This window comes from Formica exsecta, unplaced genomic scaffold (assembly GCF_003651465.1).
Source record: "Formica exsecta isolate Colony F162 unplaced genomic scaffold, ASM365146v1 scaffold2, whole genome shotgun sequence".
Lineage (NCBI taxonomy): Eukaryota > Metazoa > Arthropoda > Insecta > Hymenoptera > Formicidae > Formica > Formica exsecta.
Genome location: NW_021849297.1, coordinates 1,033,451 through 1,052,207, shown reverse-complemented (window position 1 = coordinate 1,052,207; position 18,757 = coordinate 1,033,451). Strand labels below are relative to the sequence as shown.

At 30.1% G+C, this 18,757-nt stretch overlaps 1 protein-coding gene across 3 annotated transcripts in view; it reads right to left on the bottom strand.

The window, feature by feature from the left end:
- LOC115234337 overlaps positions 1 to 18,757 on the bottom strand; it is a 108,720-nt gene that overhangs the window by 58,199 nt on the left and 31,764 nt on the right. Inside the window, exons 1-3 of one of the 3 annotated variants that reach the window (XM_029805350.1) lie at positions 11,193 to 11,609; positions 8,990 to 9,402; positions 6,604 to 7,120 (exon numbers count right to left, since the gene is read on the bottom strand). The exons of 1 other annotated variant lie outside the window; for it this stretch is intronic. The gene's annotated coding sequence lies outside the window, so the exon portion shown is untranslated. Of the gene's footprint in view, positions 1 to 6,603; positions 7,121 to 8,989; positions 9,403 to 11,192; positions 11,610 to 18,757 lie in introns of those variants that run through there. One more of the 3 variants, XM_029805347.1, reaches the window with a different exon arrangement.

The following is an 18,757-nucleotide window of genomic DNA, read 5'->3' as shown; positions in this document are numbered from 1 at the left end:
ATCTAAAATTCTATTTCAATCTGCTAAATCTTTTCAGTTTACAAATTATGTAAAACTATACTTATATTATTTTACATTATATATAATTTTTAAATGTAATTAATAAAATGAGAATTGTAGGATATCCATTAAAGATTAAGGAAATGGGAAAAGTGTTTTCGATCGAATTATTTGATCGCTTTTAATATATTTTAATTGTTTGTGTTAATATTTAATATATGTGCAATGGAGGAAAATAATAATTGTGTAGATTTACACTGTGTAATTCACGGTTGTTCTTATGATATATATATATTATTTTTTTATTACTGGTAAAAATTGCGCAGAGTTTAACTTTTCAGATTACTCCAACGTGATCTCGTATGTCTCGGTGATCTATGTATAAAAAGTTTGCAGTGATGGCACTCTGTCTTGAGAACACATAAACAAATTTTTCCATCGCGCTTTTTCGTGCTTTTACGTTAGGAGGCAGCTGGTATGGCCGATATAACGGTTTAACTGCCGACTTATCCGTTAAGAAAAAGATTGCCGTCGCGTAAGTTTAAATTACTAATATAATGTAGCGCAGCACATGCTGACAGAGGAACGGCAAAAAAAAAAGAAAACAACTTTGATAGAGGTCGTCTAAGATGTCAGCAAAGGCGATGAAAAATATTTGAGCATTATAAAGTTTTACGAGTGTTTACGAATAACATGTCTTTTTATAAAAAGACATATTTTTTCTTATGCGAGATATCAGATTTTCGCACATCAAAACATATAAAAATATTCTTTTTATCGTGCTTACGTAAAAATTATCGTAAAACTCAAAATATTAAAAATTATTTTATAATTAAATACACTGGCTATATTTGTTTCTTAAAGATGTAATCTCTGAGTTAATTTGACAAGCAAACTTCTTAAACAATACGAATAAATGTCGTGATCAATTATGATAATATTATTGCTTATTTACATACATATTCGTTACTACTAATTAGTCTTAGAGAATGCTAATTTAGTTAGATGTAATCGGTAAGTAAACATCGAATAATTATGCAAATATTCCAGTCAGAAAGAAAACACGTACGTGACACCATTTTCTGTGTACAAATACGATTACACTTAGCTCTTTAGATTTTACTATTTTATATAATCGTTTTTTGTGTGTGAAAGCCATTTCCAGAAATTTTAATAAAAAAAAGAGTTAGAGCAGTTGTTCTCGCAGAATAAATAATTTCCATCTGTTATTTTTTCCTATTTTATTCGTACTGGGATAAAATTATTCGTTACATTGGACATGAAAATAATGAATTAAAAAATAAAAAATGATGCGCACGTATACCTGTAACCTATAAAAAATTTAATCATAACGTTGCTGTGTACCATGCAAATAATTCTCTTATCTTTTCTTTTTATTTCTTCTCTCTCTTTCTATTTCTTGTGGAATATTTTTATATAAAATATATAAACTGAATTATTTATAAAAATAAACTGCAATAGTAAGTTATTCTTATGAAGAAAATAAAAATTGAAATTCGATGAATAATTCCTGACTTATCAATGTTAATTACAATAGTGACATAATTATAAATAGCAAAGGGTCAACAAGCACATATATATCATAAGGCTCTGTTTGCTTTACTATAAAATCATTTCATCACTTCTATATCACGAATAAAATGCTCGTAAACTAACATTTTCTCGATATAGTGCATTTCGAAGCCAATATAAAATACTGTAAGAGTAGAGTAGCAATCGAACATATAAGAAATCGGAAAATTTGATTGGTGATACATTTTAAGATTGCGAATCAAAGTGCCAATATTAAAACAAAGCTTTGAAGCTTTTATGTTTGTAGCTATCAAAAGAAAGGAGATGTATTATTAAATACTGTTCGAAAAGTTTTTCTATTGTATATTTTCGGCTCTTAGATAAAATTTAAAATTCCAACATCAGAATAGTTATTCTCTCCGTTAGGGTCAGACATCATCTGCAAAAGAACGCGCATTAATTCATCTAAACTATATTTTTGCAACGACAAGACAATCCATTATATTTTAGTCACATTTCTCATCACTTAACGTTTATCTTTATTACGCGACAGTAAACAGAACGCTGACAGCGCTTATTTCCCTTATTACTGGATGGATGGCATGGATTCGGTTGATTCTAACGAGATTACTACGACTTTCTCGTGAAAACTTAACTCTCGTCGTCTTGATGTGTCGCAAAGCCGAGGATAGTAAAAGACATGTTTTAGATATTTCGTTCTCACAAAATAGGTCAAAGTCTTTGCATGGCTTCGATACAATGTACGTGTATCTAAAGAAGAAATCGGCAAAGTGAAATAGGTGCATACAGAATTGCATTGCCTCGAAATGTCATTGTTCACAGATATTATTTTCTCAAAATGGCATAGTCCGAAAATCAATAAAGTACTTCAATCTCAAAAATGCATTATTTCCAAATTTTCCGATCACAAATTTATGTACATTCTTCTCGATATTTATTCATAGATTTCCATATTATCTATATTATATATATAATAGTATTTGCCACGAATTTACATATTACTGCATATACTTCAACGAAATAATGTTTCCGTATAATGATTCGCTCAGAAATCAATATGTGATGATGTTATCTCGCATCTTCGGTTTCGGGATTTTGAATTTTTAAATATTTATATTCTGAAAACACTCTTCTAAGTTGAATATTTATTGAATAATATTCTAGTAAAGAAGTTTTACTGAAAAAATCTACGTATCACTCTCTAACGGTTTTTCTTATTTTAAATTAAATTTTATTTACGTTTTTAAATTTTATTTACGTTACCTGTGTTTTAGAATTAATATTAAAATTTATTTTTATGTACATATTGTATTGGAACACGTATGTATTTTTTAACATATACGCATTAATATTAATATTATGTTATCTAATGTTTCCGATTTGTGAAAAAAATGCATGCTATAAGTTTTAAAATGTTATATTGAATAAGGCCAGTACAATTCATGTCTATTAATGGAAAAACTCATTTCGTTTGCACAATCTCGAATTAATGAACTATATCAAAGCGTTAATAACGCTGGAAAGGAAGCTTGTCGTAAATGTGTAAACACAATGGTACACGTGTTGTACACAGATTTAAAAGCATCACAGCATGGATAAAGATGATCAAGTTGCAACGCGTGGGTGACTCTACTATGAAGTTGATTAAACATCTTCAATCTCATAAGAGATGAACATTGCGTTACAAACAAATGCATGCATCTAAAAATGCTTTTTAATTTGGCGGTATCCGCAATAATAGTAATTTTTATTAGTTCTCTGAACAACAAATCGTCATTGCAAAAAATGAAAAATTAAATTTAAAGTTTTGTGTGTGTGTGTGTGTGTGTATAAAATTAAACTTCTTTTTAATGTAAAAGAGAGAGAGAAAGAGAGAATAAAGAATTCCTAAAATTATTTTAATTGATTTAAAACTTAATTTTATTTTCGTTTTTTTTGTTTTATTTATTTGAACTTACTTGCCTCTGAGTTTTTGAGATAATTTAGAGTACTATTATTATTCGTCACTGCTATCTGACGATATAATTGTGATGTGTTAATGCGATATCGATTTAATTACAGAAATACTATAATATTTTAGATATTTAGATACGGATTTTAAGTTTACCTGTTTTCTTTCTACCTATCTCTATCTCTATCTTTCTCTCTTTTAGTAATCGCCCGAGATAATCCTATTAATTCCAGCTCGGTATTAGGGAGCACAGTAAAGTGTATTATCGCATAATGAAACCACCGCGAAACGCTTAATCTAATTTATCTTGTAAAATTAAATCGTGTGTAATTTTGCCGCATTGGTGTATTCTTTTATAATAACTTATAACTTCTTCTCGTATAAAGATTAGTTCAACATCATTAAATTAATTATAAGAATTAATTAGAACATGTGATCATACCGCGTACAAGACATGCGTTTATTAATAATATTATATCACCAGTCGGAGGGGGTTAACATATATCTACTCTCCAATAAGATGAAATAAATTAAGTATTAATATATCTATTATTGATGTCGATATTTTAATTGTCTCAGTGATTTTTATTTTGATTGACATTTGAGAAAACTCTTAATTTATTCATTTCTACTATTTCTATTAAAATATCAAAATATACTTAATTTTTTAACTATGTAATATGGCACTACACATTCATCACATTTACTTAAATATATTATTTATAGTTTATAAATATTATTAAAAATCTCTATTGTGGAAATTACGATGAGAAATTGTAACAATATTTGCTTTTGATTAATTTATTCATGCGATTTATATTTTCCAACAATTTTTATCATATGTTATGAAATAGTCTATTTTTTCGTTCGAAATTAATTGAGTTTTTAAACGCTTGCAACGAGATAATCCGCAGATATTCACACACGAGTACAGTTCGCGTTATCCTGTGGAGATATTACAGAGACGTGCTTATATAAATGGCAGTTCATCTATCGGACGTTGGCCTTATAAATTATTTCAAGCTGCTATCCCTCCGTGAGAGATGCAGGCAGTGAATACGGATATAAATTGACATGTAATAAATCGAAAGTGCCAACTCGTGCCGAGCGTATATTTGCGCCCGAGGTGCGTTTTCAATTAGGCCATCTATAAAATCGCGCAACCTGTTATTCTCTCACATAGCAGCGAACGCGATAAAGAAAAACATTTAGTGACGCGAGAGATGTAAGCGTAAATAGATTAATATTTAGTGGGAAACCGGTAATTACGGAATTGTACTAGGGCATGTATTTATTAAATACAACATGCAATTTGCATTTTATACGAAATTCAAATGTCGGTGAGTTAATTAAATTCTTGAGCACTGTGTTGCTCTCAGGCTATCTCAGATAAATTGCATAACTTTTTGACTTTATAATTACAAAGAGAATCGTGTCTGACTCAATTATTTTGAAATAATTGTAATGAGTTTAGGAATCTCTAAAAATCTCTAATGGGAAAAGAGATCAAAATAAAATAGATGCGATAATATACCAATAATCAGAATATTGATATTGAAGTATTGAATCCAGAAAACGACGTATTTTTTCAAGTATACTTCTTCCTAAACTTTATATTAAATTTAATCTTAATTAAATTTTAATTTAGATTAAATATAATTAAATGTGATTTAAATTAATTTGATTTTAAATGATTAATGATATAAAATACTTGCATAGAGAAGCATGAGATTTCTAGAAAGGATTTACAGCTAAAATAAGGAATAATTAGAACACTCGTAATAAATCAAAATTCGCTACAGCCAGAGAAAATAGAATTAAATCCCTTACAATAATGCAAAGGATAAATTTTTGCTAACATCGGAAAAGATCAAAATCTCAAAATAGTTTTGTAATAAGCACTATATAACTTTTTTATTATCTTTTTCTATTTTTTTTTCTTCTATTTTATTATTATAAATTATTGACTTGTAAACTGATTCTAATGTATGTAGATTGCACTTTACTTATGACTTACAATGTTTTGTAGGAATAATGTGTAAAGTTTATTATCGAATTCAAAAAGAAAATTATTTACGCATTATGATATGCAGATGTGTATTCTGTTCAAAATTTTTGATGTACTTTATCGTGATGTAACTAATGAGCGAATAGAAAAGCGAACATTCTTAAATACGATATGGTATTCAGCTATAACTGAAAAGTTATGTCTGACCTCATCGGTCTATCATAAAAAGCGCGTAATTTAGGTAAATGACAATCGATAGTTATTCCGAGACGCGCTAAGTGCGCGCTCTGATAAATGGCAACGTTATGGAAAATGTATATCATATGAGCGTCAGAATGTTCGTGTTTGCAAGACCTTATCGCGTACGGACATTTTATGATTGACTTTTCTGACCTCCGAATCCAACAAGACCTTCAGAAATATTTAGATTTTAATTTCATTTAATTATCATGATTATCTATATAAAGCAATTTGATTTTGTCTCATAAAACGAGAAAGAAAGATGAGGTAATTTTCTCACAGTTAATTTTTAATATGTTACTTCAATATGTCTTTAGCTTGTAAATATCATTGTAAAAATAATTATACATATTTAATAATATATTTTTCAAATAATCTGTCTAAGAGTAATGTCAAAATTAGATACACGTAAATTACAAATTTATTTAAATTTCAAATATGTCGAAAGTATGATTTATTAATTTCAGACAGTGTTTCATATCATTTTGTACAAGATATTTTCTTTGCTTCCCTCTTTCTTATAAAAGTGTGGACAAAATCAATATATACAATAAAATATTAATATATCATATATATATATATATATATATATATATATATATATATATATATATATATATATATATATATATATACATATATATACATTAGTATTTTATATATATATATAATACAACATATCTCTTCTAACAGACCTACTTTTATATAATCAGAAGCACATATTAAAAGAACTATTTAAAACAAATACTTCAGACCATCGTTTGTGACATTGAAACAGGGGATTGGCTATTTTTATAAAATTTAAAGACAAGATAGTATATAATCGCAGGTTCCTTTGAAAGTTACTCACCCACGATGTAACGATATCCCGATGGAGATCGGTCTTTTTGACGTCACTGATTGAAATTCCGCGAGATGTACAGAAAGAGAAACGTGAGCGAAGAAGAATGAAAAACGTTTCGAGATCAATGACGACGGCCCAATCGTAGTTTTTCTCGATATCGCACATTCAATCACTAGATATCTTCCGATCTGTGAATAGAGGTCACAGCGATTCGTCCGGTTATCGGAGATTTCGCACCGTGTTATTCCACCATGTTCTCTTATAGATTTTTTGCAGCCATCCTCGCGAACAACGGTAGAAACGTTTTAAACGATTACGCGAGAATTAAAAATCACATACACTCTCGTTTTTTATTATATTGGATGATTCCATTCTCAAGTGAAAAGGGGAAGAAATACAAACAAACGGTATAATATTTCTACGAGAAATAAACAGAAATCTTAAATTGTCAATGTATCATGTTTACTGCGTTATAATCGTACGGAAAACGATGAGCGCTCATCATGGTGATTGACATATTTTCCTAAGAAAGTTTGACAACAATTTCGAATACATTTTTCTAATTTGAATATAATTATTGGACTTAAAACTTTTACGTTTTAAAGAACTAATTGTAAATATCTTGTGATTTCATCAAGAATATTCAAATATATATCTGAAAGATTAAAAAATTTTAAGACAATTATTGCGCTTTAGGCGCATATTATTATATATACAAAAATATCTTTATAATCTTAATCTTTCTTTCTCTCTCTCTCTCTCTCTCTCTCTCTCTCTCTCTCTCTCTCTCTCTCTGAAATCGTATCAATAAATTTCTCTTTTTTTTTTTAATTTTGCAGACGTATGTTAAATATTTATAAAGACCCTCAAGTTTGATGATCGCTATGATTTTTGCTAAAAATAGCAATCAATAACCAGAAATGGCCAGTAGTAACAACAAAATATGAAATTTTTAATATTTCCGCAGTAAACTTTATAACGTATTGAAAAAAGAATAAGTGAGGATTTTGCCCACGCCAGCTTAAACCAAGAGAGATAGTCCTTAAGTGGTCATGCTATTTTTATAGCATGTTAAAAAGATAGAGAGTGCATCACCCTTTAGATATATTCGTTGTCTAACAGGCTAGACCGGCTATCTTTATGACGGTTCTCCTTCCAATATGTTGTAGAGTTTACTGTATTTTTGATTGATGCCGTCAAAAAGAATCTCAACCAATTAGTAAAGTATTGGGTAATCGAGCTCTAACTTAAAGATCTCTACATTATTTGAGGATCTCTACACTATTTGAAGAGCAATTAAAAAGTATAACTTAACATAGCACGAGCCGTCTTTCTCTAAATACGTCATCGCACTAATTACCAAAAAAAACGATCTTATTGACTTTCAACAGAAAATTAAAAGTTTGAATCATACATGGATACGACAGTGACGTTATATCTATAACGTACTAAATGAGGTCAAAGAGATAGGTTAGTACATATGACCTCAGCACTTCCTGACGTAAGGGATATCACCATAATGATGAACTGATATTACAAATTAGGAGAGTCAACGATTTGCTAAATTCAATCTTTATAATTCAATAAGCCATCTCAGAATATTAGAAACATTGACAGTTTGATTGACATAACAATTTACAGAACTGAACAGATTCCTATTTTAATTTCAGAAATGAAAAAGAATGACACATAATTTTACAAAAAAAAATCTGTAGATAATTTGCACAATTTAGAAATGAAAACTAAAGATTTTACAGCAAACAAAATTTTATCGCGGATAATGAAACCTATCAAAATTTTTATGGCATACAATCCTGCATTAATATTGTATACGTGACATGTCACATGCAATTGATTCAAATAATGAATATTTGAAATATCAACATAATGTATTTGCAAAAAATGTTGATTGATGCTCGATGAAAAAAAAAAAAAAAGATAGAAGATGTAGTAAGATCATGTAATTGTTCTCATATATGTCATATATGATATTTTAAAATAAATATTATTAAAAATATAATATTCAACAAAGACAGAGTGCATGTCTTTTTATATAGAAACTAAGAAAATCGCTTATTTAAAAAAGCACATTCTATTTAAAAATTTGTTCTAATCATTCATCTCACAAATCATCCGTAAATATTTTTTAAACGAGTCGCATTCCTCGCCGAAATTCGCTTCTAATATTTTCCGATATTAAAAAATTATTTTATAGTCAAGTTTAACGCACTTGTTCGCGACACAATTATATGAATCACCATGAAGAGCGCTATCTATCTCGTTTAACGCCTAACAAGACAGCTTGATGCACGAAACTAAAATTTTATATTTCTAAAAACCTGTTGTCAAATGCATCAAATGCACCAGCAATAAAATGAAATACCACACTAACTGCGTTATGCGACGAAAATGACGGTGTCGAGAAATTATTTGAAGATCAGATCCCTCGAGGACGCAACAATTCGCGCGCGACCAGGCGGCAAACGCGCGATATATCCCAATACGATAATTTCTTTATCGATAATTCACCCGATAGTTTCTTGTACTGCACGAGAACTCGCGAGTTATCCGTTTTTATCGAAAGCGCACACACCGCGGCACCGCACACGAGATCTGAAGATACGAGAGATACGCGTACGTAACGCCTGGTGCGAATGAAGCGCAGCCACTGAACGCCGAGGGGTTGTCGCGCGGAAGGCGCCCTCGGTTCAGCTTACCTTCTCGTAGCTTTACCGGGGATGGTGGTGGTGGTAGTGGTGATCAGGGCCGATGTATACTTGCACAGATCCTGTAGCAAGATGAGCCCTTTGAAAAAAATGAAAATTGTGTATATTTTCAATCAAATCTTTCTTTTTATACTTCGATTTAAAATATTACATTTTCGATAAAAAGTTTACTTTAAAAAAAGATAAAAGTACACACAAATATTATAGAATTTTTAAATTGATAAACTTGAGATTTGTAGCACCAACACAGATCTTGGTACGCAAAATTTTTTGAGACATATAAACAGTTAATGCACCAATTGTATAATTTTATACATATTCGACTGGATTATATTGATACTTGACAACGATATTTACAAATGAATATTCTTTAAAAAATAAAGCAAATGTTTTGTATGTGTATATTTATATGATAATGTAATAACAGAATATGCTGTTTAGAATAGGATGTTTTTTCTTCTATCTTCTGCTGTGACAGCATTTGTTCTACTTTTATTCGTATAACTCATTCTCAAATTCTTTGAAATATTTTTGTAATTTGAATGTTTGTAATATCTTGGGACAATTTTACGAGTTTTTTTGTAGAGACACGAATGAATATATGCGCCCATAAAATTCGTCCCTAATAAATAGTGGTAGACGCTTGCGCGTCAAGCATAAGGAAGTCTCGTCGTAAAACTGTAAGCGTCACCTGCCCAACCGTTGTCTTTTACGTCGCGAACTTTTTGTAACTTTAACCGAACACTGTCAGGATCTGACAAAAAAAAAGCTATCAGGAAAAGTTCTGACAAGTTTTTGCATCTGCGAATCCATCCGTGAATGTGCGCCAAACCGAAAATGTACACATGTCCAACAATCGCGTTACAGGGAATATTGTGTCGCGAAACTTTAACAGAGAGTTGAGAATTTTTAGTTTAATACAATAGATATATATTTAATTTAATTTTTAGTTTAATGGTTTGATAGCTTTCAATTTTGTATTATCTCTGAATTTTTTGTGAGAGGAGAGATATCAATTAAACCATTAAGCTTTAGCTTTATTATTATGTAACCCTTTAATTAGCAATTAATTTCGAGTTTTTATATCAAAATATTTTCGATTTAATTTTCGATTTTTCTTCTTGTAATTATTCAAAGTTCGCTATTAGCGAGTTTTAAATATATAATTTCTCTTAAAGGATGTTTATTTTTGATAATATAATTAGCTATTATAGTTGATTAAATAACGTTTAAAAGTATTTTTTTCATCTCTCATATTTGATGTGCTTTTTGAAAAAATCTCAAGATTACTAATGAATTCAAATTAAAAGTTCAAACCGATGCCTTAACGAGTTTTTATCGTGATATTTATTAATTTAACTGACACGTTAAATTTTCGCGAAAATAAAAAAGCATGTAACCAAAGAAAACATTCGTGATAATACCTATCATGCGCATGTGACAAAAACCGAATTGTCGTTTGAATGCTGACGTCAATGCGCGCTTTCCCGCAAAAAAAGGAAAAAAAAATACGGAATGAAACAGAATGCATCAACGCTTCTGCAATTCCTAGGTGGTTCGGAATTAAAACTCGTTTCTGTACCGGATTGACTTGCAGTGAAAAAGCATTAATATAAATTTCACGCATTGTTACGAAAAATTAAAAATCTAGCTTAAAATCGATTCATTCAATTTTATCTTTATCGATAAATTCATCTTCGTCTCTCTCTATCTTTTGCAGAGAAAAAAAGAAAGTACTTTCAAAAAATCTAAAGCGACAACGATTGAACAGTTAAAGATCTTTTTTGATAAATAGTGTAAATAAATACACTGATATTACATATGGACATTCAAATTTAATTACTCGAGTGATACTTTTACTATCCGTACGTCTGTATCGAAACTGGGTATCCTATTATTTTCCGAGTACTAAGGATTTAGCAATATATTCGTTTTAAATCCGTGGACACATCATATCATCGGACATTGTTGTTTGTTAATAAAAGCGACACCGATTCGCAACATTCTTGATGGCAAAATAACCAGTCACTGTTCGTGATATGAACGCTATAAGATGTTTACGTATAAATGATCACGTAGGGTCAACTGGATCAAGGTTAGACAATCTGAATGTTATGAGTATAGTCAAGCCGTAGAGAATACATACATGAAGATTCACTGGCAAGTGATACATAATGTATAAGTTGCGAACTATAATGAAATAAAGTTTTAGCTTGGTGAGACATAGAAAAACTGAAATAAAAGTGTTGACATAATTTTCAAGATATATAATTTTCATATATGTACATGTTGGAACGTTTTATTAAAAAAGTTCTAAAAGATGACAGGATATGTAAAAAAGAGCAGAATGGAAGTCGAATGTAACTTTTCATATTTGACAAAAACGAGGAAATAATATATTTGATCGATTTCTCTCATTTCAAAAATCCATTTTCTTCGTCTTTTCTTTTTACCTGTATGACCTGTTAAAATATTACATGTACATATGTTCTCTCTTCAATATAACATCTATCCATCTATGCAATTATAAGAATATCGTACAGTAATCTTATTACGACACATTAAAAGACGTTTATTGTCATTCACTAAATTACCGTATCCAAGGACTTTCTATGAATCGTTATTTTTTCCTTATGGATACTAAACTATTGAAGGGACGTTGTCTAGTTACGAAAAGTATAATATACCAATGCATTACCAAATTACTATGCATCCGAGTTACTACAATTTGCAAAAAAAATTGCGTGTAAAGCTATCGCGAAAAGTGCACAGACTTTTTATTGCGTCGGGATATGTCGCGTAGAATTAATAAAACTCCATTAGGCTTAATTAATTGAGAATGATAATTCTAAGTAGTTCTGCTTTTTTGAGCTATATTGATGCACGATTCATGAAATCGATTTTACAGCGGGTTTTCTTCGCGAAATTAAGAGAAATTTGATTTAGATTTGCGTTTTTAATTTGAAATCTGTTATTCTCTTCCACTGAACTGTTTATCTCACATGCTTTTTCAAGAAGCATACGTAATGCGGTGCTCTTTCAAGAAATATACCTGTCTTGATACGACTGATAACACGCGGAAGCAAAACAGGACAGAGTTGCGATATAAAACGGGGATATATAACGGGAATATGGAAGGTTAAACTTAGCGTGAGTTTTCTCTAATTAAATCTCTACATCTCTGCATTTGTTATTTCTTTGGGTGACGCAAGCGCTAAAAACAACTTTATTATTTTTTTAATTAGAAATGTAGATGATGATCAAATGATCCGATGTTTAAAACAAAATAACATAGTAAAGAGAGCTTCTCTATTCAAAAATCATCGGGACCGAGCTATCTCTTTATTCTGCTGTTTATTTTTGATAATATAATTAGCTATTATAGTTGATTAAATAACGTTTAAAAGTATTTTTTTCATCTCTCATATTTGATGTGCTTTTTGAAAAAATCTCAAGATTACTAATGAATTCAAATTAAAAGTTCAAACCGATGCCTTAACGAGTTTTTATCGTGATATTTATTAATTTAACTGACACGTTAAATTTTCGCGAAAATAAAAAAGCATGTAACCAAAGAAAACATTCGTGATAATACCTATCATGCGCATGTGACAAAAACCGAATTGTCGTTTGAATGCTGACGTCAATGCGCGCTTTCCCGCAAAAAAAGGAAAAAAAAATACGGAATGAAACAGAATGCATCAACGCTTCTGCAATTCCTAGGTGGTTCGGAATTAAAACTCGTTTCTGTACCGGATTGACTTGCAGTGAAAAAGCATTAATATAAATTTCACGCATTGTTACGAAAAATTAAAAATCTAGCTTAAAATCGATTCATTCAATTTTATCTTTATCGATAAATTCATCTTCGTCTCTCTCTATCTTTTGCAGAGAAAAAAAGAAAGTACTTTCAAAAAATCTAAAGCGACAACGATTGAACAGTTAAAGATCTTTTTTGATAAATAGTGTAAATAAATACACTGATATTACATATGGACATTCAAATTTAATTACTCGAGTGATACTTTTACTATCCGTACGTCTGTATCGAAACTGGGTATCCTATTATTTTCCGAGTACTAAGGATTTAGCAATATATTCGTTTTAAATCCGTGGACACATCATATCATCGGACATTGTTGTTTGTTAATAAAAGCGACACCGATTCGCAACATTCTTGATGGCAAAATAACCAGTCACTGTTCGTGATATGAACGCTATAAGATGTTTACGTATAAATGATCACGTAGGGTCAACTGGATCAAGGTTAGACAATCTGAATGTTATGAGTATAGTCAAGCCGTAGAGAATACATACATGAAGATTCACTGGCAAGTGATACATAATGTATAAGTTGCGAACTATAATGAAATAAAGTTTTAGCTTGGTGAGACATAGAAAAACTGAAATAAAAGTGTTGACATAATTTTCAAGATATATAATTTTCATATATGTACATGTTGGAACGTTTTATTAAAAAAGTTCTAAAAGATGACAGGATATGTAAAAAAGAGCAGAATGGAAGTCGAATGTAACTTTTCATATTTGACAAAAACGAGGAAATAATATATTTGATCGATTTCTCTCATTTCAAAAATCCATTTTCTTCGTCTTTTCTTTTTACCTGTATGACCTGTTAAAATATTACATGTACATATGTTCTCTCTTCAATATAACATCTATCCATCTATGCAATTATAAGAATATCGTACAGTAATCTTATTACGACACATTAAAAGACGTTTATTGTCATTCACTAAATTACCGTATCCAAGGACTTTCTATGAATCGTTATTTTTTCCTTATGGATACTAAACTATTGAAGGGACGTTGTCTAGTTACGAAAAGTATAATATACCAATGCATTACCAAATTACTATGCATCCGAGTTACTACAATTTGCAAAAAAAATTGCGTGTAAAGCTATCGCGAAAAGTGCACAGACTTTTTATTGCGTCGGGATATGTCGCGTAGAATTAATAAAACTCCATTAGGCTTAATTAATTGAGAATGATAATTCTAAGTAGTTCTGCTTTTTTGAGCTATATTGATGCACGATTCATGAAATCGATTTTACAGCGGGTTTTCTTCGCGAAATTAAGAGAAATTTGATTTAGATTTGCGTTTTTAATTTGAAATCTGTTATTCTCTTCCACTGAACTGTTTATCTCACATGCTTTTTCAAGAAGCATACGTAATGCGGTGCTCTTTCAAGAAATATACCTGTCTTGATACGACTGATAACACGCGGAAGCAAAACAGGACAGAGTTGCGATATAAAACGGGGATATATAACGGGAATATGGAAGGTTAAACTTAGCGTGAGTTTTCTCTAATTAAATCTCTACATCTCTGCATTTGTTATTTCTTTGGGTGACGCAAGCGCTAAAAACAACTTTATTATTTTTTTAATTAGAAATGTAGATGATGATCAAATGATTCGATGTTTAAAACAAAATAATATAGTAAAGAGGAGCTTCTCTATTCAAAAATCATCGGGACCGAGCTATCTCTTTATTCTGCGCTCAATCCTTTTCAATGTCATTTCAATAACATACGTGTAGAGCGTTTTTGCTTCCATTCGCTCTCTAACTTCACGCATAGTCATGTTGCATTCATGTGGCAAATGTGTAGTGAAAGAGATCAGCTTGTAACTGTTCCAGAATAAAGGGAGATCCAGAATAAAGAGATAGCTCGATCCCGATGATTTCAGAAGTAAAAGAGGTCTATTTCATTCTATTGTACATTTCTTGTCAGACTCGAACTTGTGATCTTTGAATTGGAAATCCAATGCGCTATCCTTTTCGCCAAAGGAATTTCATACGACAATCTCTTAAATTGCACGTCAAATAAAAAATCAACAATTTCTCAAAGTTAAATATGCGTTAAATTTTTTGCGTTATATGAGCATGTGATTAATGTTATATGTAAAATTTAACAATTTACTTAAAACGATGATATATCAATGTTGTGATGAATTATCGCAATTCACAGAATGCCGTGTTTCACTCCATTGTACGAGTACTTAATTGGCAATCCTTTTAGTTGTAAAAAGCATGATTAAAATTAACGTTTCGTGATAAAACCTGCATATCATTGAATTTATTATGATAAAATAAAGTTTGATAACAACAAAAAATATGATGATTTCCTAATTTATTCATCAGTCGAATAGTCTATTTTAATTATTTTATCACCATCGATAGAATCTATTAAATTTGCAATTTTTTACATATTCGTGTCTATCTCTATTTAGAAGAATGCCTCTAGTTGCAAGACGCAAAATAAAAATAAAAATCTAGCGCAACGAAATAATTACTTTTGTTGCAATAAAATAATTACTCGTAAGCATCGTCATAATTAGAGCAACTACGCTATACTACTCCTATAATGTTTTATAGTTGGCCTATAAATAACAATTTTATTGTTAATTATTATATATTCAAACACGAATTTTATCTCATCGAAACTTCTTGACGTATTTTGCAGCAAGGTGCAGTTTATTTCTATCTTTCTTAGCAAAAGTATATTTAATTACTACCTAAAATTAAGAGAAACTGACATAAAACTTAGCAATTCATATATTTTAGAATATTTAGAATTCCTTACATACATATAAAAGGTAACGAAAATAATAGGAAATTAAAAATAAATACTATTCTAAATATATTGTTATATATAAGTAAATTATAGATAATTTCTCCTCTTCACAGCAAAGAATAATAATTTATATTGAACATGACAAAGATTCAAACAAGAATTTCTTTATTTTCGAAATTTAGAAATTCAAATAACTTGCTATCTTACATATCGTGTATTACTCGTCTTATTAATGTAATTTCAAGAACCATGTTGGACAGTAGCAATGTGTTTTAAAAACTCCCAGCTTTAGTACAACCAAAATATAGGATCTAAAGAAAAAGCTTTCAGGTCAGGTTAGGTATAAAAAGCTTTTTCAGTTATTGGCCTGATGTTGTAAGTGCAAACTCCGTCAATCTTTATACATTGTGCTCGCCGTTGCAACAAACCATTGAGAACGGTACTGGTTAAACGAAGAAAACTAATATTTTTTGACAGCTCTGGAAAAAGGACTGACTTTCTATGCAATAAAATTACGAAATGTTTATAAACGATAATGGGAACCAAAAAAATAATTTTTTTCTTTTTGAAACATGCTTTTTATTTCACATAAAAAAAAAACTATACAAATATGTAGAATTAAATACGATAAATCCTGTATCTCAATCCTGTCTTTTTCATTGGCAAAATACTTTTTAAAATTGATGCTATTTGATTAAATATTTAATATACTTAAGAAATTTAAAAACCAAAATACTTCTCAGCTGATATAATTCTTAAAGAATATATGCGTGTGTTTATCATTTTACATAATTATTAAATTTATACGATAACAAATGTAATAATTTTATTCATTTTGTAATTAATATAATTCACTACAAAAGGGAGAAAAATATAATATGTTGAGAGCAAAACTTTAATTAATTATTTTGATCTTATTTTACATAGACATGATATAGATATGTTTCGTGACAAGGCTGGAAGCACTTTCCAATAATGCGCTTCAACCCCATCTAACTCTAATTTTGTTAAAGCTGAAATTTCCTATAACTTACGGTCGATAATTTAATTATAATTTTCGCTCAAACACGCACATCAATTATGCAAAATATGCGGAGCCACAATTCATTTCATTTCATGGCTGCAATCTAGGAAACATTTAAAATCCAATTTATTACGATCCAAAAATTAAAATTATTAGTAGAAAAATGCGTATTTTTGTTCTCTGTTATTGAAAATAAAATTCTAATTTTAAAATGTAAAATGTATGTAGGAATTTAAATGATTTACGTGAGATATAATAAAAATCGATTAATTCTCAATTTCTCTTATGAATATAATTTTTTTAGCAATGTTAGAATCGCGCGTTTCAAGTTTGGGAATAAAGTTTCATTTCTTTCTTTACATATTTTAGCCATTTCCTTTTATAACTTTTGCAATAAAGTTATTTTAATTCAAAGTTTCTCAAACACACGTGTATCGGCCATATATTTTTTGATATTTTATAAATCTTTATCTCTATTGCGAAAGCGAAAATATCGCGCATATGAGCGCACTTTCCATGCATCTTTCCATCCTGTCAAGTCGTTTATTTCGTATAAAACAGCGATGTATCATGTACAGGCAAAATGGTCATGTCGGACGAGCCAGCCTTAATCTTACATACGCCACGCTTCTCCTTCATGTTAATTTAGATATTTCTCATCGTCATCGTCCGGCTTATCCCCATCGCGCTTCCTCGTTTTCCTCGCCCACCTCTTCCATTTCTTGCTCTCTCGCGCGGAACGAGAGAAGAGCGCAAATTGATCCCCCTCAAGGGCATTTACGTATCCATACTTTAATCACGAGTCCCCTCAAATGGCGGGCGTAACGACTCACTTTAGTCATATTTAACATTTTAGCTGGCAGTTGCAGAAAACATGCATGAAGAGTCGACTGAAAGACAATATAGTATTTCTGAAATGAGACCTTAATCAAGTCCGATATTGTTTTAAAATTATATTTTTATGCATAATATCCGACGTGTAAGTTTTTCATAAAACAGTTATACTCGAGTAAAAGTAAACAACAAATATTTTTTAATGAGAAATACTTAATGTAATGTTTTATATATTTATTACTTATATAATATAAATATATATCTATTTTTTCTTCTGTAAATTTAAAATATTTTATTTTATTTTATTATATTACTTTTATATATTGATAAAATATTAATTCTCTTTATATATCACATTGCCATTTATCATTTGTCATTTGCTGTGAATATTCTTTTCAAACAAGTATATTAGATTGCGTGAGAAGAAGAGAAGAGAAAGATTTATGTGAAATTTTAACTATCTTTTTTTTATTAATCTTTTTCGAGATTAGAGTTCGTAGTTATTATGCTCGTGCGCATAAGAACGACGACTCAGGAGGCGTAACCGGACAATAATAAGGGCACTTGCGTATTACGGTGATTAGTGTCACTATCCTCATATCAAGTCTTTACGACTCTATTAAAACGACCGGTTTCTAGTAGAATAATTGCTCCGCCGTGAGATTTTAATAATACTGTTAAATCGTATGCCTACAGTTGAAACTATTTCTAATATGAACGGCGTTACCCGAGTATTTTGTATCGTCACAATTTTCGCAAGATACGTACGATTATGCGTTGCTCGCCTTCGAATCGCAAAACAGAAACATTCAGAAACAGGTTTTCGTAAAAGCGTGAAAACGACGGTCGACAACCGCTATCAAACGAAAGCTATAAAAATAGGACCATATCGCTTTTATGTCCTGATACTTTCTTGTATTCCTTTCGGCGCGTTTCACGGACGGAGTAAATAAAGATAAATAAATGCGCATTCCTG